The 24,450-nt window shown below is 38.3% G+C and overlaps 1 protein-coding gene and 1 long non-coding RNA gene across 16 annotated transcripts in view; one reads left to right on the forward strand and one right to left on the reverse strand.

Moving 5' to 3' along the window:
• SOX5 (SRY-box transcription factor 5) overlaps nt 1-24,450 on the reverse strand; it is a 1,211,684-nt gene that overhangs the window by 1,015,104 nt on the left and 172,130 nt on the right. For 6 of the 15 annotated variants that reach the window (XM_077170305.1, XM_077170304.1, XM_077170293.1 and 3 more), the window contains exon 1: nt 2,709-3,078. The exons of 1 other annotated variant lie outside the window; for it this stretch is intronic. The gene's annotated coding sequence lies outside the window, so the exon portion shown is untranslated. Of the gene's footprint in view, nt 1-2,708; nt 3,079-3,194; nt 3,215-18,435; nt 18,497-19,069; nt 19,156-24,450 lie in introns of those variants that run through there. 8 more of the 15 variants (XM_077170314.1, XM_077170307.1, XM_077170306.1 and 5 more) reach the window with 3 other exon arrangements.
• Nucleotides 3,610-4,653, forward strand: LOC143689849 (uncharacterized). The gene is made up of 2 exons (XR_013178936.1): nt 3,610-4,021; nt 4,405-4,653. It is a non-coding gene; the product is annotated as an uncharacterized LOC143689849 (long non-coding RNA).

The raw sequence follows: 24,450 nt of genomic DNA on the forward strand, positions 1-24,450 counted from the left end.
TTAAACTCTCCCTATAGCTCATGGCTTACCCTTAACAACAACAAAAAGAAATTAAAATTAAAATATAAAGCCATCATACTTATGTATAAACTACATTTTGCTATTTAACATTTACTCCATATATTCAACAGACAGTATCTCTGTAAGCATATTCATTTTTTTCTTTTCAAAATCATGAGTCGGTCTAAACAGGATATACATTTACAGGTATACAACTAAATTAATTCGAAATAACCACTGGATCTCAAATGCTTGATTATTTACCCAATAATCTGGAGAGTTCTGCATTCTGTATATCACATGCCACTCAACCAGAACAGTTTAAGTCCAACAACAAAACCAATGCAGGGTTTCCATATAAAAGGAGTGAAGAAGTTAAGCTTCCAAGTCTATATCAGATGGGTTCAATATGCCCATTCAAAAAAGGTTACAAAAAAAAGAGATTTATTTTTTTAGAGCCCACAAGTAAACAGAAATCCTAATAATTTTCTTTATATAAAAGAAGACCACCGGAAAGAATGGAAAAAAAAGAATTTCAAGTGAATATGCTACTATATAATTAACACGAATAACTAAATAATTATGCACATCCCTTCCCACCCCCACAATTAAATGTTTTTAAACAACTCATGTGATGAAAGATCTACCTTTTAGGCAAACAAAAGCAATCCCTACCAGTTTAAGGATTTAAGGCTGCATTGCATCAGTTTTAAGTGATGCTTATGATTTTTATCTTGTATACTTCTGAGGAATAAACAGTTGATGACATAATTTGCAGAACTTTGCACAATGCCTAAGAGAACTTTCAGTGTAGGTACTTAGGATTTTAAATCAGTAAGGCTGAATTTATCTAGGCTTCAGCCTAGGAGCTATATTTAAATCAGGAAGAAGCACCCCAGAAATTTTGTTCCATGTATTTGCATTTGAAACCAGATTCCTTCCCTATCTGAGCTAACAGCAGTTCATGTACAGCTGAATTCCTTTAAAATTAGACAGATCAAAATTTAGCAGTTCTGTAAAGACTCTAAGAAATTGTCTCCTTTTAAATGCTATGAAAGTCAAACTTAAAAAACATTTCCGTATATTTTAAAACCATCTGGCCCTTAACCTAATCACTCTTGGCAATCGATCTTCACTCCTGTAATCCTGACCAAAAACTCTATTCTAGTTTTTCGATTGAAACGTCCATTCCTACAAATCTCCCACGCACCTACTTCACTGGCGTCTTTGGTTTGTGTGGGGGGTGCGTGAATGTGTGTGCATGAGTCTGTGTGTTTGAGAATACTGGGGGTCATTATTTATGAGCAGCAAGGAAACAGATCACTCTGTCTAGTCCCTTTGCCCATTCCCACACTTATGAAAAATCCCACAGATTTTCCTTGGTCTCACCCTTGACTAAAGAACTGTGCAGGGCCTGAAGGCGGTCCCTGGGGAAATCTGCTCATGCCCTTCTTGACAAACTACTTTGGATATCTGGATATTTGTGAGCATCTCAACTGGGTTAGAACAAATCCCTAAACTTTTCTGAAGAGTACAGTTGGCTGCCACTGAGAGTGCCTGGGTTGGCTGACACTGAAAATACTGCTTTGTGTATTCACAGAATTCCTCATTTTGACCTGCTTTAGTTGAGAAGGCAAGATATTAAAATGAATTCTTGTTCCTCACACTGAATTTAGTCACAGAGGCCAACGACTTCAGAGACTCACCGGGGTCAATCTATTTATTAATATATTCGCTTCAGACAGTGTAAAGAAAATGACTATTAAATATGCAAACCGTTGCAATAGGCTGCTTCATGTGCATCTGATGCCAGCAGATCAATACTCAATAAACTGCGGCTATCAAAGGCAAACATTTCCAAATCCAATGTGATTTCAACTCGTATAACCTCTCTTCCTTGCCTCTTATTTCAGTAGACTCAAAGTGCAAGGGAGATTTCCCAAACCCGCGCTTAAAGTGACACAACACGTGAGTGGTCTTCACTTTGTACACTGAGTGGGAGACAAAAAAAAAAGTAGTTGCGATTAAAATAAAACTTCCGGTCGCTGAAATCCCTATAATCCTGAAGGATGAGACTTGTTTCCAAAATTCCAAGGAGGTTGCGGGGGGGGGGGGGGGGGGGGGGGCGTGATAATGAGAGAGACTGCAGAAAACGAAACAAAAAGACGAAGAGGGGGGTCTATTCGGGTGGCTGGGGACTGGGGGAGCGCGCTTATATTCTAGGGAAAGGTAAGGAGCTGTGTCCAACTTTTAGGGTCTGTCCCCCTGCACAGACTTGCCCAGGAGTTTCCTCACACTCCTACCCTCAGCTCACTTCACCACCTCCACCGCTACCACTTACAAAACAATACCGGCAACAAGACCTAGACTCCCCAACAAAAATACAAAGTTATCCCATTTCCGGGTCTGCGTTCAAGCCCGCACTTCAGGGTCCCCGTGGACAGCCGCTCCCCGATGATAACAGGGACACTTCAAGTCTCAAGACGCCGCCCGCCTCTCCCTACCCCCAGCCCAGTCCCCCCTCCCTCTGTACTTGAGGAAACTCTGGTGCCGGCCCCCTCCCTCCTCCGCCAGCTCTCCAGCTGGAGCCGGGAACGAGAGCTGAGTGGCGGGCACGATGAGCGGCAGAGGGGAGCTCGGCGTCTTGGAGGTCTGCCCACAACAATATCGGGACGAAAAACAAAGTTAAAACGCTGCGATTCACGCACCTTACCCGGTCTCGTTAATGCCTCCTCTGGCGTGGGATGCAAAGTGGCACAGTGGCGGGCTGAGGGCCCCCGGGAGGAGAGTGGAGATGGGTTTTGGTGGCTCGCCTTTTTCACTGTGTGATATGTGTGTGTGTGTGTGTGTGTGTGTGTATGTGTGTGTGCGCGCGCGCGCGTGTCCCTCTCTCTCCCCCCGTCTCTCGCTCGCTCGCACTCCCCGTGTTGCTCTCAAGGACGAGGTGAAATCCCTTTGCTGGTCATGAGGCGGCTTCAGAGACAAACAACACAACGCGAGTGCAAACAACAAAAGGCAAAAAAGACAGGGGGAACAATGGGGGAGGCGAGGGCAGCGCACCAGCCGCTGGTCACCGCGGCCTGGCGCCCGCCCCCGGGGGGTGCGGCGGGGGCGGGGCGGGCCTTAGGGGGGGCGGTGCCGGGGACTCGAGCTCCCTCCAGGTCGCCCCCGCGCTCCCGCAAACCCACCCTGACCTCCTTCCTGCAGCTCGCCGCCGCCGCCGCCGCCGCCGGGCCGCCCTCTCTGTCCATCCGAAGGGAAAGAGTTTTCTTTCCTGTCTGCTGCAGAGTAACTAGATTGTAAATAACGCGGTGATTACCCACTCCGTGCAGGAATGTTTAAAAAAAAAAAAAATCTGCCCTCCACTTAAAGGAGCTATAAAATGAAATGGCAGGAGTGGAGAGAGGCTGGGAGAACGGGCTATCTCCAGATCTCTATGGAGCCGGAGCCGAACGCATCTATAAATACGCATTCATGTTTAGTCAAGTCCCCTTTGTCAACTTCTTCCCCGCGCCGAAACCTCACCAGCTGCCGTGAAACCACTACCTGGACCCCTTCTTGCCCCCCACCCCCACCCCCGTTTGCAAACAGTAAACCTCGCCGGGAGGGAGCGCGTGGGGTCTGCGGTTGTCCGCGGAACCTTCTGGGAGGCGAGAGCCGCGGTCTGCCCAGCGCTAAGACCGGAGCAGAGAGAGGTTCGTTTTTTAAAGCGACCACTGCCTCCCCGAGCCCGGCTGTGCGCCCGCAGGTCCTCACCACCGGCGCTTCGCACCCACCTACTCCTTTGGGGGGGAAGAAAAGTTTTGAGGCGCTTTCATCCCTGCCTCCAGGGTGGTTGAACTGGTTTTGTTTTGTGTGGGTGAAGCCAAAAAAATCAATGCCCAAGACCAGGGAGTGAAATTTAGAGGTAAATAAGGCACGGCGCTGGGCTTCGAGGCCCCATCTCCTGCGACGCCTGAGTCAGTGCGTGAAGCTGAGAGACACCCTCGGAGTTGCAGCACCATGAGAAGAAACTCCGTAGGTAATGCCCTGAGCAAACGCCGTGAGGCTGATTTTAGAGTGTGCTCTGACAGCTCCCGAGCTGCTCCAGCGCTTCTCTCTTCTAATCTTAGTTTCATTGACTTAAAACAGCTGCTGGTCTGCTGGGGGGGGGGGGGGGTAAAAAATCCTACAAAATCTCAGACTAGGGTGGGGCGGGAAGATCTTACGGAGATCTTCCTAGAACTGGTGTCCAGAAAGGGGTGGAGGAGGGTGTCACGGGGGAGGCAGCGGGTTTGGAAGAGGGTGGTGAAGGGGACTAAGAGAAACAACAATTCGAGCAACACGTTTCTTTTTCTTGATGTTTCCTCCTCCCCTGCTTTTGCTTTATACCAATTTGCGTGTTTTCTTTCCCCATCTCTGCAGTTTTCTTTAGAAGTGCATCCATTGATTACGCGGTGTCCCTGGGCACCCCGGCATTTCCCAGAGTGCAACAACACCGCAAGATCAATGTCCACAGAGCTTATTCTTCACGTGCCTGGAAGAGCAAGACTCTGGAGGAGCATGGGTGGGAGGCTTAGGGCTTGCCTTCGTCTCTGTGATCCCTCTCAGACTTTTTCTGGCTGGTTCCTAAACGGCAATTAGTAAGCAAATATAGTTTCTTAATGCACGCAACACATACCAGTCGCAATATATTCACCTAGAAAAGTGATACATCCTTTCTCCCCTTTTCCACCCTTTGTAGATTCGTTTCTGGAGGTGGATTGCTAATACCTCAGACTTTGCACTTGTCTAGGGAGGAAACTTTCTGGGGTGTTTGATGATTGATTATTTGATACCTGTTTTCTAAAAATGGCTAAACACCTTTCCTTGGAACAAAAGTGAGAAATGCAAATCTTAATAACTCAAGGCAAAAATTTCAAAGTGTAAGCACAGTTATTATGCACTCCCACAAAGGAAAGCTTCCTCTTCCACAAATATTTGATAGCATAGAGCCCAGTAATTAAGAGAACAATCAAATAAGCTCAGGGCTTTCATGAGGACTCTAAATTATCATCCGTTTAGAATTTATAAGCAATGCAATCATTTACTGCTTGGATGTATCTCTGGATATGGCATTCTAAATGTGTATCCTTAAACAATTTTACTGTGTTTTCTTAAATATTTAATGAGAGGGACTAAGGATGATAATAATCATACTGCTGGATCAATGAAGCTTCACTAACTTTGTGAAAACATCTGTGTGCGTTTGTGTGTGTATTCATGAGACATCTTCCTTCTTTCTTATTTTTCTTCACTTTTCCTCTATCATGCAAGTGTCAAGTCAGACCTTACTTATATATGTATCTCTTAATCAATAGTTGTACTATACCTTGCATTTAAGCTTTGCTTTTATTCTAAAGAGTTCTTGTCATACATTGAATGGTTTATTATCATAATACATATGTCATTGCTTTTCAAAATAAGCTATTACTATATCAGGCCCAGTTCCTCAGTATGCAGAGGCAAATCAGACCCAACCACCAAAAGGGAAAAAAAAGCCCTCATAACTATATGAAATATATAACATTGGAAAAGAAATTTGTCATTTACTGTGAACTTTCACTTGGTTTTGATCTCTTTTTCTCACTAAACACAGGAAATAAAAGAAACCAAGTGAGTCCCCTTCCCCTGTGTCTCAGGCCAGTCTGTCCCTAATGTGCCTGCTTGGCCTAATTCCACCAAGCCTAGCAGTGTCACCCCCACAGCGTTCAACATCGAATGCTTCTTCAGTGTAACAGCTTCTGGAAGAGGCAGGCTTTCAATTGTCATGGGACTGGGCAGAAAGTTTCTAGTGCTTGGATGAGATATCAGTGAATCTTGAATTTCACCAACTTCTCCCCTTTTGCTCCCCTAGACAGTAGAACTAGCCACTTATTATTAAAACCACATGCCCTTAGAACTAACCCTTTATTTTTACATTTAGCAGCAGCACAACTTGGGAAGTTTCCAGGAGGATATTTGTGTTGAGCCAAAAAAAAAAAAAAAAAAAAAAGATATACTCATATTTGAAGTAGAACTGACATATTAAAAATCACTGTTTCTATTTCTCAGACATTTACTATGTGCTAGGCTCTTTGCCAAGTTGTTGTTGTTGTTTTTTAATATATTTTGTCTCTCCTTTCCACCACAAACATGCAAGAAAGGTTACATTGCTGTTTTACAGATGATAAAACTAAAATTCAGAAAAGTTCAATGACTTGCCCAAGACCACAGAGCTTCGAAGTAGTTACACCAGGAAGCAAATTCAGACTTGTCCAGCTTCATGTCAATGCTTTCACCACTTTACTTTACTGTCATGTACATTTTATATTAGGATCTGTTTTCACTGAGAAATCTTTCTTCATTTAATAGCTAGTTTTAAAGTATCAGATTTACACAATGAACAGTCCAGACATGAGCTATGGTTGTTCTTCTCATTCAAATAAGGTAACTGTAATTTTCAGAAAAATCTAAATTTTAGATATGTAATATAGATATACTATAGAATAATATAGAGTACATTTAACAATACATGTGAATTTATTTTGTAGGCTAAGCAATTATATATAATATATACATATTTATATTTACCCGTAATAGTGTATATAATAATAACAGTTAACAGTTATTGAATCCCTGTAACTTTCTAGGTATTATTGTTAAGTATTTTATGTCTATAAGTTCATTTAATCCTCACAGTGATTCTATGAGGCATATAATTTTATTATATCCATTACATAGTTAAGGAAACTGAAGCACAGGAAAGTTATGCAGGTGATGGAGCCTAGATTCAAAGCCAAATAATGATTTTGTTATGCGGTCTTTCCATTGTATATAGTCGGATGTATATACAGTATAGGCAATGTATTCATAGACAGATGTATGCCATGTATACCTCTGAAAATATGGGCAAAAAATAAAGGATACCAACTGATCTTTGTATTAGTTTACAAACCCATATTCTAGTTGCTTCCTGAGGGTAACCAATGATAACCTGAATATATTATCAATAGGAAAGTTTTCTATTTAGTCCAAGGTATTCAAGATTCTCTAAAAATTTCTGAGGCAATCTCAATCCCTTCAACATATCTGGAGATTTGGGTGAATGCTAGGAAATATTAAGAATATTCAATATTTGGCCCTAGCTAATTTACACAAGGTTTATTTTGTGTTTATTTGTTCATATTAAAAATAGCAAAGACAAGGTGCTTGGGAATCCTAAAGGATATAGAGAGGGATACTAATAAATATGGAGAGCTTTGGCATGCAAGGTGGGGGGAAATTTAGGTGATGCAAGAGGCCAAATATGTCTTCTTAATGCTTATGAATTAATCCATTTTTTTTTAATCAGAGTAGCTTTTTCAACCCTCACTCCATTAACAAGAGAGTACTATAATATGGTGATGTAAGTTTAGTAAGTATGGATTCTGTAGTAGTTAGGTTCAAGGTATCAAATTGGCCAGGAAATAGTGCCCAGTTGTTCTATTTCTGTGGACTTAAATCAGCAGCATGTGAAATTCATCTGTGGCTGATTACAACTGCTGTGGGCTAAGGGGAGTGCCTCCTGCAGTGAGTTAGGCTTAAAACGAGGACTCAGAAGAAAATTGCTCACAGTCAGCTCATATGCAGACATCTGGAGATGCAGAAAGGACACACCCTGAGGAAAGCCATTTGAACCCAGAAGCAGGGAGAGGGCCAGCAGACATCACCATGTGCCTTTCCAAATTAGTAAATTTGTAACTAAATAAATCCCCTTTATAAAAGCCAATCTGTCTTTGGTATATTGCATTCTGGCAGCCTTAGCAAACTAAAACAGTCTCCAACACTGATATACTTCAAAGGAACCCTAAAATATTTTAGAAGATTCTTAGATATATGAGTGGTTTAACCCATGTAAATTTTTACCTCTCACCAAGCACAATATGTATATCAAGTTTTAGAAGTGGGTTTCTGCAAATCAACCAGCTTTGAGAGACTATTTTGAGGTTTTCTTCGCTTCTCCCTACCTCTTCCGAATTACTGTGATATAAGAGATTATTATCGGAAGGAAAAATAACGGACAACAATCTTCCTTCCTTGGGCACTCTTAATCCTGATAACTCTTGAGATACCGGATTCTGAACTATAAGCTTTACTAGACCCTATGTGCCTCTTCAGAACAACTGAAAAAACACCCTATACCTAACAGATGCCACACATTAAGTTCTTACTGAAAAAAAAACCTTTTAAAGCCCTATTACAAATACATATGTTTTCATTTAAAAATGACTATGAAGTCGAGTGCTCTTTTATTTAAACATTCCCCTGTGGTTCTATGAATTAAGGATCAGTAGCACTATATTAACAACTGAGAGCCAGACTGAACTGAACTGGTTAAAAATAGTTGGTAAAACTGCCAACACTGGTTTTGTTGCAGAAGTTGATTGAAATGTGGGGCAGCCTATACTTTTAAAATATGAATTCAAAATTTTAAGGCTTTCCCATTTTGGAAAGTATTTAGGATAAACTTTTTAAGAAAATTTCAGCCATAATTTTGACATGGGGAAACAATGTATAAAACCCAGATAATTTTCACAAGAAAAACCACAACTGCATTGTTCTTATTAGTGAAGAGTGTTTATTATTTTGATTGTAAATTTACCATTCTTGGGAGAAAAACCAGAGAGAACAAGATTGGTTCTATTCAAGTGAAACAACTTGTAGTCCCCACATCTTGTATCTTAATTTACGGCTTCTCAATTTGACTTCTGTCCTTTCATTTTAAATAATGAGCATTCAATGTGGGGAAATATAGACATTAACATGTAAAAATAATTTTTTAAACATGTGGATTTCTTTCAGGCTTAGCTTTCACAATGCGGCCTGTGTTTTCTATTGCTCTGACATTTTTTTGCTATAAATATATTGAGGAAAAGGTTTACATGCAAAGACATCAATTGGTTTTATTTAAAAGGAAAAAGGCAATGACTGATATATTTTGCTGACTTAAAAATTCAGAACAGACCTAATTGTCAAGCAAGGAAATAATGGTTTAAGCTTAAGTCACAATAGTTATAGGATATCTGGGTCTATGAACTCAGGATGACTCCTATTTCTGCTACTTCTTTAATTTTTTTGGTACTGTTTTACCAATTGCATCATATAATGTGAAATAGGGTGGACAAAAATGAAAGAATTGCAAAAGAACATAAAACTAAGAGAGTGGTTAAAAACATCTCTGAGTAAGTTCTTATTTTAATTTCAGCAAAATTTTTAATGAGAGAAAGTAATATTTCTAGGTATCTGGAGTTTCTACCCCTATCTTCTCACTGATACTGATATTTTTAACCACATTTAGAATTAAATCATAAGTTGATTAGAAAAAAGAACATGCTAAATCATTGCACTCTACAATACACTGAGTTGTGTGCTCAAAGTGGCTGCTTTCCAGCTAACTTTGGTCCAAGACAGAGTAATCTAATCAATTGGATCACTACTCCAGATTTGGTCATAAACCACTTTCAGTTATTTCAACTATCTTTTGACCATTCAAAACGTCCATTAATATTTTCAACTAATTTTACTTAATATTTCATCAACAAGTAAACTATCAAGCACTTGGACAATGCAAAATATTTGGCTCCTGTAGGCAGCTTCTGAATGGTATTTACCTGTACATGGCTGGGAACAAAAATGTACTTTCCTGACTTCCTATAGCAGGAAATTAAACATATAAAACCTCATAAATTTTTCAATCCAAAAAAGAGAAAAGAAAGAAATAGTGAGATAATGTGTCCAAAACAGGATGAGGGGCAGTGGATATAACCAAGTATAGTATTGTTTGTTGGGGAAGGGAAAAAAGAAAAAAGCTATAGGATCCAATCACATACATAGTTAAAAGAACTGACAATGTTGAATTGGCTTAAAAAAAGGTGAGAAGAATACCTCAAATTAACATCAGAAAAGGCTACTTTGCCTGGCCTGGCACTATATGTACAAAATACTAGAGAATCTGGAGTGTAGAAAAACAAAACAAAATAACAGACTAGACCATTGGAAACAGGACCAATAGGGTAGAAACATAGAAACATAGGATGATAGGTGACTGAATAACTTTCTTCACAAATTTTCTAAGACAATGAGAATAGAACTACACATAATGTAGAGCACTGGAATAGAAGCTAGGAGACTTGGATTTGAGTTCCAGCTTGTTAAAATTAAAAGGTGTGGATTCTCTCCTGAGATTCACAAGGCCCTAAATCATAAAGACAGTACCACTTGGTTCAGTCCATTGCTCACCACCTTTCCTACAATGGTCCATTTGGGTCATGATGAAGGACATAGTGGGTCTCTGTATTTTATAAATATGCCTTATTTCATGTCACATCATCCTTCAGGAGAAAAGGTCTGAATGTAAATCAGGATGATTACAGAAAGGTGAAGTTATAGTTAGTAGGGTAGGACATTCAAATTTCATGGCTGTGGAAGGAAATAAACAACCCCAGCACTTGGGGAGAGACCTCAGCCCCAGAGGTACTCGGGTTAGGATTCAAACAATTTATGTTCTTTTGTTCTCCTAGTTCCAGCACCAAAGTCTGACAAAGCAGTCATATGTTTCACCTAAGGCAAGCAGCAGCTGCAATAGACAATGTGACCCACTGCTAGATTTGTTACCTGCATAGTCATGCAATGAAACAGAAAAGTCATGTCCTCTTATCTGGCCCTGAACTATTTTGCTGTGCCAGATGCCATCAACAGCAGCTTCAAATGTGGACTCCTCTTCAATATATACAAACACAAAGACTGACACAACTTTGTCTCAATCTGATTGATAACAAATTCAAATGCTTCTCTTATGCCCAAGCAATCTTGGGTTACATCAGGTATGGCAACCAACTCTGCACTACTCAGTGACACTGTCCATGTGGCTTAATTAAAACAATATAATGGCAATTCAAATCAAGTTTCACAAAAAAAATTCTAACTGACGTGACCTGAGAATGGGCCATAGAATGTCTGTCTCTTACAGATGGGGATTGTTTTTTTGGCAAACCCCCTGTTATTATTGGCAATAGCACTAAAGATTGGCAGGTCAGTCTAAACTCCCTTGCGTTGGTTGTAATGGCTATAGACTGGCCTGAGACTACATCCTGGCTCTCAGAAATAAGACCTAGTGTTCCTCTAGCAATGTTGGCTGAGACTGAGACCTGGAAGGGGGAGGGGGGGCACAGAGTTGAGGTCTATACTTCTTGTTGGCCTCCTCCTTCTGCTTGAAGTCCATTTCTAAAATCCTTTATTAAATGTTGTATGAGACAAATTTAATAATTGAACAGATTTAGTTCTAACCTCTGTAGGTCAAATTAAGCAAAGTGGCCAGTGGAGTGGCATACTATTGAAAATTCATCAGAAGCTAGGATGGTGTAGGGTCAAGAAATAGATTATTGGAGAAACTGTCCTCCATGGGTCTCTTGCATTCCTACACATCTTGTTGAGTATGCCAAAAATGCAAAGCCCAAATTTATCAGGCCATTTTTTAGAGTTGTGTTTGCAAGGAGAACACTTGAGTGATGAGTAATATCTCCCTCAAAGACCCAAAGCAGCCTTGCTTACTGCTTTCAATAAAACGGTGAATTCTCCAAGCCCAGTGCCCCTCAACTGTGAGGCAGATACTTCTCCCCCACCCCCAGTGTGTCACACACACACACACCCCCATGGGACTTGGGTGGCAAGAGGAACTAATGCAAATACAGTGATATTGAAATTCATACTGCCTACAGTGCTATGAGTAATAAAGTCCTTTGTCTCTGGCTCAGGAATCTCATGTCTTCTGCCAGTATCAAGAAACTGTGGCAGGCTTAAAAGCTTGCAGAGGGTAAAATCAAATCCCAGTCCATTAAGAAAGGACACATGAGAACACAATCCCACAGAGTGAAATAATTACTAGGGTTCCAACCCTCCACCTCATGTACCTTTCTGTTTTGCTGGTGCCAGATACCTCAGAAACCCCAGAAAACATGTAGTCATGTTTTTTTACTATTTTAATTCCCTTCTATGAAAACCATCCATGAATGACATTTTTAGGGGGTGTTCAAGTGATTTTTACCTCTTTTAGCCCATCTTGATTGTTCTGGCTCCCAAAAGATAGGGAGGCCTTGTTAGTAGCCTACCCATTATCCATTTATCGCTTCATCTTTAAGAGAATCATTATTTTGTTTAGGACAACCATATATCCAGGTAATAAAACTCCCTGAAGCTGGAGGTGGCCTATGTCACAGTTCTGGCCAATAATATGCAAATAGAGGTCTAGCCAGCACATACCTTCTGCCCTTCCTCTTCTTCTTGCCTGGAAAATGGGCATGATGTTACAGGTTAAAGCAGCCACTTTGTGCTAAGGAGTGGCAAGCATATACTAAGGATAGCTCGGAAGAAATAAGAAAATTACTTGGGTTCTAAAAGTGATCCAGAAGTTCCCCACAATTGCTGAACTGCCTGCCTCTGGACCTCTCATGATGTGAGACAAATACAATTATTTTTCCTTTAGACAAGTATTTTGGTGTTTTCTGTTACTTGTAATTCAATATAGTTACTATGTTTTGTAGATAAGTAGACTAAACATTTTACGGGTGAGGGTGGTCCTTCTCATCTAGAGATTGCTCTCCATTCCCTCTGTGAACAGTTTCTCCCTCTGCTTTAGTTACCTGATCCTTTTCTTTCATGGGCTACTTCCTTGGAGACAGTGATTGGTTGAGGGCTGAATGCATGACCTCAACTGGTTCAATAGTACAGTTCCTCACTCCCCAGGCAAGTGACATGTACATGTAAAATGATCTGGCCAATTAGAGAGCCCTTCCCTGTTTGTGTGTTTGTTAATGTAGCTGAGAGGATTAGTCCTTTTTTCATCTGGACTCAAGTTGTGAAAATGTAAGCAAAAGAACTGTTGTCAGTCATGAATCCAAATTTGGGTTGGTGAGCCAACCTGATAAAATGAGTCAGACACACAGAGAGATAGAAAGATTCTGGGGGCATTTGAGTCCGTAATTCCATTCTGTGAGATCACCAGAGCTTTTCTATTTTCTGTTCTTCACTTTTTCAGTTCTTCCTTGAATTTGAATCCGCTCTAGTATCTTTCCAATAGATTTCATGTATTTCATTTTGCTTCAGTTAGCTCAGATTGAGTTTCTATCACATGAAAATTAAAAAAGTGATAACAAACATAAGGGGAAGATGGAAAACTATATGAGGACCCTTAGAGGGAGCATCTAACTACACTTGGGGAGCACAGGGAAAGCTCTCTGGAAGGAATTCCATCAGTGCTTGGAGCTGAAGGATGAGCAGGCATGAATAAGATGAAGAGTAGATATGAAATAAGGAAGTGCAGATGTAAAGCTGCTGAAGCCACAAAACAAGTATAAGCCTGGTCTGTTCATCTGAGGAACTACTAATAAGTTGATTTAAATCATGGAGCACTGAGGAGAGGGTGAGGGGCAAGTAGAAGAGTAAGACCAGAATGTAGGTAATGAAGGTATATTTAAAGAAGTTTCTTCAACTTAAGGTATAAGCAGGCAAGGGCAGGGTGAGATTTGTATTTCAGAAGGATCACACTGGCTACAAAGTGGAAAAGTGGTAGAGAAGAGGACTCAAGGTAGGGAGTCTTTGAGGAGGCTGCTATATGACATACACAGAAGTAATGATGGAAGTCTCTACTATGGTGGTTTTTCAGTTCTGGTCCTCCAAGATGCAGGGGCCAAAACAAAATTAAACATGCACGTGATTTATTGGTGGAAATGCCTGTGAAGGATAAAATGGAGAGAGAGCAGGGAATAGGCACAGAGAGCCTTCAGACTTCAATGTCCAGTCTGTTCCCTGCGAAAAGGAGAGAGAAAAGGAAGGAGGATTGGTTAGGAAAAGTCTCAGACTGCAGCATGGCTTTGAGGAAGTCTTAACCCAGCTGATGGGTATCCCAACCAAAGACTGCCTACAGAAGAGCCCTGTGTTGGGGAGAAAAGGCCTGGCTCTAGTGTCCCTACCATTCTCAGTTATTGATTAGAAGTAGCCCTAAGAGGGTTTATCCTCAGTGTGAATGCCATAGTGGATTCCAAACCTTCAGCAACTGGAGGCTCTCACCTAACTGTACTTGTTGAAGCAGATTCTCCCATGACTACAACACATGGGGACAAGGGACTAAAGAGAAGCAGAGTTAAAAGTATTCAGGCAATTGAATAATTAAGCTTTGGATGAGTGAAGGAGATGTTCTCACTTCAACAACTGCTGCCATTTATTGAGAATTTTTGAGCAGGAATTTCATAGTTCCCTCAGCTTAGGAATTAGAGCAAGTGCCTTAAGGACCAGCATAGAGGTCATTTAAGAGCGCTACTCTCAAGTTTATTCATGTTGGAACTGGGACTGGTATCTCAGGAAAAAATATTTATGGAGCTCCTAATATCTATCAGGTATTATCCTGAGTGCCGGGGATTCAATGATAAACAAGAAAGATCAGGTCCTCACTTTAAGAAATCATTAATTCTGTGGGAGCAAGAAAGACAGTAAGGAAGTAAAAGCAACCCAAAAATCACCATGGTAAATGCTTTAAAGAGAATATAAGAATGTACTATGGTAGTGATCAATTAAAAGAATTACCTCAAACCTGGAATTACGTTTAACTAGAAAAACCCTCCTTAAGATGGTGGCTAACATCATTTTTCTCTTCTCCTTCAATGTCAGTTCTCTACTTTCTGTGCTGCCATTCATAGAGCTATGTTTGCTAAGCAAATGTTACCTCTTCTTTTTTGGGCAATGAGAACCCTAGTGTCAAAGAACATGAAATTCCCTGCATGCCTCACCAGAAGATTTCAGACACTAAGGAAAAAACTATTCCTAGAAGACTGTTTTGATGCTCCACAGTGCTAGATAAGCACATGAATTTGGTTGTATCAGTATTCTAGCAACAACTGGAATCCTTCCTTATTCATGTATCTTCATAAAATCGAGTAAGTTGATGGCTACAAAAGTACTTTGTAACCTGCAAAAACTATTGCATCAAGTGCTATTGGACTATAATAATAATTTGTCAAATTAAGGATGCTATGCTCTCAAAGAAATAGAAAAAAAGGAGTTGTAAATTCCCTTATTCCATATTTTGAAAGAAAGCCTAAAAAACCATCAATAGGTTATTAGATTGGAACACACTAGAAGTTGGACTAGACAAACCCTTACTGTCCCATCAAGTTTCCCATTATAATATAAAAGCAATAAATACTAAAGCATGTATATGTGTGTGAAAATTTACCACAATTTTAAGAGAAAGCAAATGACACCATTGTAGAATGTAAAATTGACTCAGAGAAACAAATGTATCAAAAATGTAACGAATTGGCCAACCCACTAGGAGTGGGAAGTGGAAGCAAAAGTGTGGGCTGCTAGGCAGTCAGTCCAAGTCTGCTGCCCAAGATCTGGGCCCCCATAGAGGGCCCTGGCAAGCCAGTGCTGGATGCCAAGTCTCAGGGCACCAACCAGGGCTTCTCAATGTGGCTTGATTTGTCACATCATTGTGTCTGGGTTCCAAGAAGAAGAATCCTCATGAGCAATTATTCCATAAAGAAGGAAACAGATACTTCCAGTCCTCTGAAAGTTGAGACTCACATTACAGAAAGCATCTTCTGCCTCCATTCACAGGGCCAGCTCAAATTCTTGATAAACTTGGCTTCTTGATGTGAAGAGTGACATATGTTTACAGGGAGGAGTGGAATTGGGGGGCCTAACTTTGAAGACCAGATAGCATATACCCTAGAAGTACATATAAGTTCAACAGATGTTTATTTGAACATTCACTCTGTACAAAGCATTCACTCTGTATGAAATACTGTTCTAGTAGATTTTGCAAACTAAATAATGCCCCTGCTCTTGTGAAGGTTGCATTTCCTTAGGAAACAGACAATGAATAAGTCAACATGATAATTTCAGATAATGATAAGTGCTATAAGGAAAGTAAATCAAAGTATGGTTGAGGGTGACATTTAATAAGATGGGGAAGGCAAACACTTAGCAAACATTGAACACTTAGGCTAGAGCTAATATGAATTCTCAAGTAGGAGTTTGTTAATCATTTATGCTTTAATGAAAATACTGGTGGGCTACATTATTATTTTGTAATCAGGAAAGAAAAGAATAAATTTCTACATATATAAAGCAATTCTTAGCACAGGGATAGCATAAGCATTGTCTAGTATAACTTTGTGCTTATTGGAAGCTGTTATGTACCCCCCAAAATGCTATGTTCTTTTAATCCATTCTTGATGGGGCAGGCCTATTATTGGGTGGAACTTCTTGACTAGGCTGTTTCCGTGGAGATGTGACCCTGCCCATTCAAAGTGGCTTCTACTTAGCTTACTGGAGCCCTTTAAGAGGAGAACATTTTGGAGACAGCTCAGACACAGACATTTGGAGATGCAGAAGGAAATGTCCCAGGACATGCAGAAGCTAAGAGAGCCATTTGAAACCAGAAACCAAAGAAAAGGACACCAAATGTCACCATATGCCTTCCCATGTGACAGAGAAATCCCGGATGTGATCAGCCTTTCTTGAGTGAAGGTATCCTCTTGTTGATGCCTTAATTTGGACATTTCCATGGTCTTAGAATTATAACTTATAACTTAAGAAATCTCCCTTATTAAAAAAAAAAGTAAGGAATTAAAATACAGAATCTAGATTTTTTTTCTTTTCTACATATAAATACAGAAAACCACCCTAATGAAAACCCATGTAAAGACTTTTTAAGATTGAGACACCCTTTAAATTGAATTTCTTTAAACGTGCCCTGGTTTGCATTGGTGTTCATCATTCAATGTCGCAGTTTTCAGAGGGAAAATATTCTTCAGGGTGTTATGAGAGCTTCCAACCTTGTCCTCTGCTGTAGATGGAGTTTCAAAAATGAGTTTTCACATCAACCAACCATATTCCTGAAAACCCTAAAGAAATCCAGGGCTCTATCTAAGACTCTTAAGGTTTTATTTTTTAAGTTTATTTTTCAAAAGCTTAAAACCAAAAGATTCTTCCTATGCCAGATAAGCCTGAAATTTAGAGGTACCAGTTTCTCCAAGAGTATCAGCTAGTTGCATGCCATCCCACTACTCCACAATGTTGACACCCCTTTGCAGCACAAGGAAGTTAGAATGGTCACTGCCAAAATATCCCTGAAGACTGAGAGAATGATCAAATGAGAGCGAGGAGTATAACAGAGAAGTTAGGATTTAAGAAAGGATTATGACTACTGAATCATTAGATACTTCTTTTGTTTCTAGCATATTAGAACAGCCAGAAGGAAATACCTGAAACAGTGGAACGGTAACCCATACTATACTTTGAAATTTGCTCTATAATTACATGTTAAACTCTACTTTGAAATTGATTGCTTTTCTGCATATATGTTATATTTCACAATAAAAAATGTTAAAAAAAGAAATGGGCTTTTGGCTATGCAGTTCTGAATCATGCAAGAACTTTTTTGAAATTGCTCACATCTTCCTTCTACCACCAATACATCAGTATGACAGAAAAATAGTGAAAGAGAGAATTACTTCCTAGGAAAATAAAGTTAAAATAAACTAGTTGAAATTATATAAAATACAACATTTCTATTGGAATTGAAGACTGAAAGAGCTTTGTTTAGTTTCAAAGTTTTTCAAGAGACTACCAAAGAGGACTACTGAGTAGCTTTCTCTAGGGACCACTTGCGTGTTGGCGTGATCTAAAGCAATATACTGTATTATGATGCTGGGCGATGGGAGGAAAAAGGAGAGTTCTGAGGGACTCACTTAGCGAACTGTGGACAATTCTAAAAGGAAGAATCCAGATGTGAGAAGTGAATCATTTTTTTTTTTTAATTTTCATTTTTTCTATCTAAAGAATGAAATTGACCATTTCTACTAATATCTAATATCTACTTCATAAAAATTCTGGGAAATGCAATAGCAATAACAGAAAGCCTTGGTGGTATGCATTGAGATCCATGAAAATGGAGCCAAAAATGCAAATAAAACTTTAATTTATTATTTTGAATTCTTACATATTTTAAAATTTGCTATGTAAATAAGTGAAACAATTTAGACTGGAAATAAATTATTAAATATTTCAAATGGATTTCCAGTTTCACCTCTGACATGTAAGGAGCTGGAAAATTACCATCCCTTCCTTACAACAAGGAGAAACTGAAGATCAAGGAATTTTCCTGGACTTATGAGTGAACTGAGTTCACAAGGCAAACTGTCACTCAAAAATATGGAGCTACAGGCACATCCAGAGAGTCACAGCTGTTATCTGCTTGCCAGGAGTAAAAGATGCTTGAGCCATAAACTCGGAGAAATACATATTGGGTAATTTTGACAAATTGCTGGAGGCTGAGTGTGGACTAGCATGTGAGTGAGAAACTCCACAAGGCCCCCACACATTTGTGGACTTTACCTCCAGGGACCATGCCAGGTTCTCATGGTGAAGATCCTAGCTCTGCTCCTGGCTCTGGCATCTGTAAGAGATAAGTAATCATTGTGAAATACACCCAGAGCCTTCTCCCTTAACAAAGACCTACTCTCCAGGGAAAAAGACTTTGCCAGAGCTTATCTAAACTGAAGGAATGGCATTCCTCCTCCTCCAGCCCCTCTCAGCCTTCCCGTCTCACTGCTCTCTGGGATAGGGCCTTATGGAAACAGAATCCTGCAGCTAGGGAAGGGGGAAGGGAGCTGGGGGGAAAACCTATACCACTAGAGAAACACTTGTCAAGGACATAGGCCCAAGACATAATTCCACTAAGACTGAGACGTAATCAGAAGATTACAGAAAGCTCCCCTTCCCTCCCTCCTTACCACCCACACCACCACCACGGGGTTCCTGTATAATAAAATTTGGGTACGTCTGAAAGATCTGTGAGACACAGACTCTCTCTGAGGAGAGTACTTAGGGAAGCCCAAAGTCAAGAGGAAACAAAAATAAGGACATTAGAGGGATTTGAAGCCTCTGGTACCCATAGCTATAGTGAATATAAATCCAGTGGGACTTCCAGCCATATTAACATAAATTCTCACAGTAAGGTCTTGTTTACCTTAGTTCCTATTAGCTGATACAACATGTTCTGCTTTCAACCCAAAAAAAGTACAAGGCACATCAAAAGGCAAGATGAAACACAGTCTAAAGAATATAAGAAGTCATAAAAATCACTCAGATATGACAGATATTGGACTTATCAGGTAATAAAATTTTATCAGACAATACAAAATTATCAGAAGGTATGTAAAATAACTATGATTAGTATGTTAAGGGCACTAATGTAAAAAGCAGACAACATACAAGAATAGATGGGTAATGTAAGCAGAAAAGGTAGAAAAGATAAGAAAGAAAATATGAAATATCAAATACACTGTAGCTGAAATGAAAAATATCTTCAATGGGTTACCAGTAAACTTTGCATGGTCAGAGAAAGAATCAAAGAGTTTAAAGATAGGTCAATAGAAACTTATCAAAATGAAACAAAAAAAGAAGAAAGAATGAAAAAAAACAGAACATCGAAGAACTGGGATAATTTTAAAAGGTATAACTTATAATTAATTGGAATACTAAAAAGAGAAGAGAAAAAAAGGAGAAGAAATATTTGAAGTGCTATTGGCCAGCTTTCCAAAATTAATGACAGACACCAACCCACATATCCAAGAAGCTCAAAGAACACCAAGCAGGATAAATATACAAAAAAAAATTCATACTGAGGCATATCATGTTCAAATTTTAGAAAAACAGACAAAAGAAAATCATGAAAGAAGCTTGGGTGCGGGGGTATCTTACCCACAGATAAAAAAGCAGATTTCTCATCAGATACCATGCAATTAAAAAGAGAGTATAATAGAATATTTAAAATATTCAAAGAAAACCCTTACCAACCTAGAATCCTACATTCAGCAAAATTACCCTTCCAAAGTGAAGGAGAAATAAAGACTTTCTGAGATAAATGAAAACTAAGGGAATTCATTGCTAATAAACCTGTAATAAATGTTGAATTAGTTATTCAGGTAGAAGGAAATGACGTAGGTCAGAAACTGGGTTCTACATTTAAAAAAGAAGGAAAATTGTTGAAGAAAGACTAAATGAAGATAAAATGAATTCTTGTATTTTTCTTATTCTTAGTTCATCACCATTTTATAAAACAATAATAGTAATAACATGTTGGGTGATTATAACACATGGATAGGTAAAATGAATGACAGCAATGTCACAAATGGATGGGAGGGGAAAATTGGAAATACTCTGTTATAAGGTACTTGTGTTATAAGTGAAGTGGAATAGTATTATTTGAAGGTAGACAGATTATTTTAAAACATATCTTTTAATTCCTAGGGAAATCACTAAATTTTTAAAGAAATGTAACACATATGCTAAGAGAGAAAATGAAATGGAATTATGTAACATATTCAGTTAAATCAGAGAAAGCAGGATAAGGGGGGCAAGAAATAAAGAACAAAGGCAACAAAGAGAAAATAGTTACAGACATAGTCGATAAATGCAATTATATCAATAATCCCTTAAACATGAAAGGCCTAAATAGACCAATTAAAAGACATTGTCAGAATGGATTAAAAAAATAAAACAAGACCCAACTATATGTTACTCACAAGCAACCACTTTAAATAGAAAGGCTCAGGTTAAGAGTAAATGGATGGAGGTAGATACACTATGCTAATTCTAATCAAAAGAAAGCTGAAGTAGCTATATAATGTTCAGGCAAAGTAGACCCCAGAACAAGTAAGACTGGTAGAAATAAAGAGGAGTCTCACATAAGCATATAGGGGTCAATTCTTCAGGAAGACAACAATCTTAAATGCATCTAACAACAGAGTATAAAAATATATAAGGCAAAAACTTGATGGAACTGAAAGAAGAAATAGATAAACCCACTATTATAGTTGGAGACATCAACATTCCTTTGTCAGTAATTGAAAGGTCATGATGGCAGAAAATCAGTGAAGATATAGAAAACCTGAACAGGAATATCAATTGTTCTAGTTTGCTAGCTGCCAGAATGCAATATATTAGAAACAGAATGGTTTTGAAAAGGGGGAATTTAGTTCTAAGGCCGTGAAAATGTCCCAATTAAAGCAAGTCTGTTAAAATGTCCAAATTAAATTACCGACAAGAGGTTACCTTCACCCAAGAAAGACTGATGAAGTTTAGGGTTTCTCTCTCAGGCGCATGGCGAACAATGCATCATCTACTAGCTTCCTCTCTAGAGCTCTTGCTTCATGCAGCTCCCAGGGAGGCATTTTCCTTCATGCCTCCAAAGGTCATTGACTGGCAGACTCTGTAGTTCTCTCATCCTTCTGTCATGGTTCTGCAGCTCTCTCTTCATTCTCAAAGGGAACATTTTTCAAAATGTCTCCTCTTTTATAGGATTCCAGTAAACTAATAAGACCCTCAAAGAAAGGGTAGAGACATGTCTCCATCTAATCAAGTTTACTACCCACAATTGATTGAGTCATAGCTCTGTGGAGATAGCCTAATCAGCTTTCCAAACTATAGTACTAAATAGGAATAGAAGATACCCCTGTTCTCACAAGACTGATTAGGATTAAAATATGGCTTTTCTAGGGGACATAAATCCTTTCAAACCAGCACATCAATCAACTTGATCTAATTGACATTTTTATAGAATATTCTATCCAACAATAACTGAATGCATATTCTTCTCAAGCTCACATGGTAAATATTCACCATGATAGACCATATTGTGGCCATAAAACACAGCTCAACAAATTCTAAAGAAGGGAAATTGTGCAAAGTATATTCTCAGATCACAATTTAATTAAATTAGAAATTGAAAAGAGAAAAATGAAAAATCAACAAATATTTGGAAATTAAACAGAGCACTTCTAAATAACCCAAGGATCAAAGGAATTTCAATAGAAATTTTTAAATATTTGAACTAAATGAAACTGAAGATACAACTTACCAAACTTTTTGGAATGCAGCAAAAAAAAAACTTGTTAGAGAGAAATTTATAGCATTATATGCATATGTTGCAGAAGAAAAAAAAAGAATAAAAATTGATACCTAAGCTTTCACCAGAGGAAACTAGAAAAGGAACAGTTTTAATTTAATTAACTGAAATTAAAACTTAAGAAAGCAGAAAAAAAGAAATAATAAAAATTAGAGTAGAAATCAATGAGATTTAAAATGAGAAGATAAAAAAAATCAACAAAACCAAAAGCTGGTTTGCAAAGAACAATAAATTGATAAACCTCTGGACAAGCTAATTAAGAAAAAAGATTGAAGACACAAATTATCAATGTCAGAAATGAAAGAAGGGGTATCACTATTAATCCCATTGAGGAAACAAAGGAATATTATTGTGGGGATTTAATTATATCCCCCACAAAAGGCATGTCCCAACCTCTGGTCCTATTGGTGTGAACTCATTTGTAAATAGGAATTTTGAAGATGTTATTAGTTAAGGTGTTTCTAAACTGAATAAGCGTGGGCCTTAATCCAATATGGCTGAAGTCCTTATAAGCAAAAGAAACTAGACACAGGAAAGAAGTCATGGGGAGCAGCCAGAAACTGAAAGGCAACAGAAGTCAGAAAAGAATGGAGATGTCACCATGTATGTGCCTTGTCAAATGACAGAAAAGCCAATGACCAAGGATTGCAGACAGCCAGACCCAGAATGCCACAGTCTTTGGGGAGAGAGCACTCCTTGCTGATACCCTGATTTTAGACTTTTCCTTCGTTCCAAACCATCAGCCAATACATTCCTATTGTTGAATTTAACCCATTGTATGCTATTTGTTTCAGCAGCTAGGAAACTAAAACAACTATAAAAGAACTATATGCCCATAAATTGATAAGTTAGATGAACCATTTCCTTGAAAGAAACACAAATTAACCAAACTCAAACAAGGAAAAACTTAGATAAAATGGATAGCCTGTATCTAGTAAATATTCAATAATTAATAACTCCCTGAAAAGAAAGCACCAGTCCCAGATGGTTTCACTGGTGAATTCTACCACACATTTACAGAAGAAATAATACCAATTCTCCACAATCCCTTCCAGAAAATAAAAAGCAGAAGTAATACTTCATAATTCATTACAAGGGGCCAGCATTGCTCTAATGTCAAAGAACAAAGCATTACAAGGACATTACATGAAAAAACAGGGACAATACAAAAAAGAAAATGACAAACCAATATCTCTCATTAACATAAATGCAAAAACCCTCACAAAATAATAGCACATGTACTTTAACAACGTATAAAAACAATTATACCCCATGACCAAGTGGGATTTATTCCAGCTGTGCAAGGCTAGTTCAATATACAGAATGCAATCAATGTAATCCATCATATCAACAGACTGTAAAAAAAATCATATGATCATATTGATTGACATGTAATATATTTCATAGAAACTAAGATTTAGAAGAGATCATTTACAGAAAATATCTTACACTTTCTGAAATCATGAGTTTAATTTTAGACCTCATGAGTTTAATTTTAGACCTCTTAATCAAAAGTGAACGGTGAATTTATTTTCAGTTATTATAAAAGCTTTATAAATGATTTTTGAAATTAGTCTAAAACACTATAATGTTTAATAAATACTAAAACAATTTGTCTTATTTTATCATGAAATTGTGTTGTCTTCCATTCTTTAATATTTGCAGGTACTCAACCCCATTAAGAATCTGATAAAAGCACTGGACCCTTGTCCACAGAAGATGCAAAAACAAAGAAAAACAAAAAACCCATCAATATTCCTGTTCTTACAGTATTTTAAAGAGTCCCGGTTTAATTTTACTATTTAATAAAAAGCTTAGACCAATGGTCAAGTCCTTTATTATTGTATGGCATTTTGCTTTAGGGCAAAAAATCACAAAAAATTACTATTCTATTGAGCCTCTAATTTTTTAAGGAATCATTGTTTTTAAAGCATAAGAATAACACATTTAATTTAGGATTTTACTCCACAGGTTGAAATGAAAGAAAGGAATCAGAAGAAAATAACTGTGGGATAATAAGTAAGAAATTTAGCTAAATTATATATTAATCTAAAAGAATAAATATTATATGGTCCTGTTTTGAGAGTCACACATATATGCATTCATTCATTCAGTATACTAATATTTACCTAGTACATGGTTTGGGTTAGACATATGTAGGTATTTTGTTCCTGCTTAGACTGAAATATGAAAACCTTTAAGCCTTAATTGTATGCTTATTTTTAACATATACCAAGAATTGAAATTTTTTAAAGATCAAAGAAAATGTTGTTATGATTGATTATCAGATATTCTAGGAAATAAAATATTTTGGGGAGTAGCAGTGGAGAATTCTCTACAAGTATTACCTGAATTAGTACTACCTTAATTATTTCAATAAGGATAAAGCAGGAAAGGCATACAAAGTAATAAGAGAACTCCTTTGTAAGCTCAAATTTTAG

The sequence above is a fragment of the Tamandua tetradactyla genome, chromosome 7, assembly GCF_023851605.1.
Source record: "Tamandua tetradactyla isolate mTamTet1 chromosome 7, mTamTet1.pri, whole genome shotgun sequence".
In the NCBI taxonomy this organism is placed as follows: Eukaryota; Metazoa; Chordata; class Mammalia; order Pilosa; family Myrmecophagidae; genus Tamandua; species Tamandua tetradactyla.